Below are 1,173 nucleotides of genomic sequence, written 5' to 3'. Positions count from 1 at the left end.
ACACTAACCCACATCTGAACAATAACCCTAATACAAACCCTTACTTTAACCCTAACCCTAACACTATACCTAACATAAACCCTAACCGTAACCCTAATCCTTGCCTAACCCTAACCCTAACACTAACCCTAACACTAATTTTAACACTAAACCTAACACAAATTCTAACCCCAACCATAACTGTATAACTAACACTAATTCTAACCCTAAGCCTAAACCTAACAGTAATCTTAAACATAACTTTTACTCAAACTGTAACACTAATATTAACCCTAACCATATCCCTAACCATAACACTAATCTTAACCCTAAACCTAACTCTAAATATAACCCTAACACTATCCCAAATGCTAAACCTAACAGAAATCCTAACCCTAAACCTAACATTTACCCTAAACCTAAATCTAAACATAACCCTAACCCTAATTATAAAACTAACCCTAACCCTAATCTGAATCCTAACTCTAACCATAACCCTATCACAAACACTAACCATAAACCTAACACTAACCCTAAACCTAACCCTAGGCCTAACCCTAACCCTAAATGTAACTCTAATCTTAAATGCAAACCTAACACTAACACAAACACTAACCCCAACACAAACCCTAACCTAACTGTAACCCTAAACCTAACTGTTACCCTAACACTAATCCTAACCCTAATCTTAACCCTAACAATAAAACTAACCCTAATCCTAATACTAACCCTAACCCTAAACCTTACCCTATCCATAACCCTAACCCTAACCTGAATCCTAACCCTAACTATAACCCTATCACAATCACTAACCATAAACCTAACACTAGCCCTAACCCTAATACTAGGCCTAACTCTAACCCTAAATGTAACCCTAATCTTAACTGCAAACCTAACACTAACACAAACACTAACCCTAACACAAACCCTAACACTAACTGTAACCCTAAATCTAACAATAACCCTAACACTAATTCTAACCCTAATCTTAACCTTAACAATAAACCTAACCCTAACCCTAATACTAACCCTAACCCTAAATTTTACCCTAACCATAACCCTAACCCTAAACTGGATCCTATCCCTAACCCTAACACTAGCACTATGCATAATCCTGACCCTATCCCTAATAACTTAATCCTAACCCTAACCCTAACACAAACCCTGACGTAACCTTAAACTAAAACGTGTCCT

The sequence above is a fragment of the Marmota monax genome, unplaced genomic scaffold (genome assembly GCF_021218885.2).
Source record: "Marmota monax isolate L192 unplaced genomic scaffold, Marmota_monax_Labrador192_F-V1.1 WCK01_AAM20220418_F8-fsc00257, whole genome shotgun sequence".
NCBI classification, from domain to species: domain Eukaryota; kingdom Metazoa; phylum Chordata; class Mammalia; order Rodentia; family Sciuridae; genus Marmota; species Marmota monax.
The sequence above is the reverse complement of the archived record's forward strand: the minus strand, read 5'-3'. Positions refer to the sequence as shown.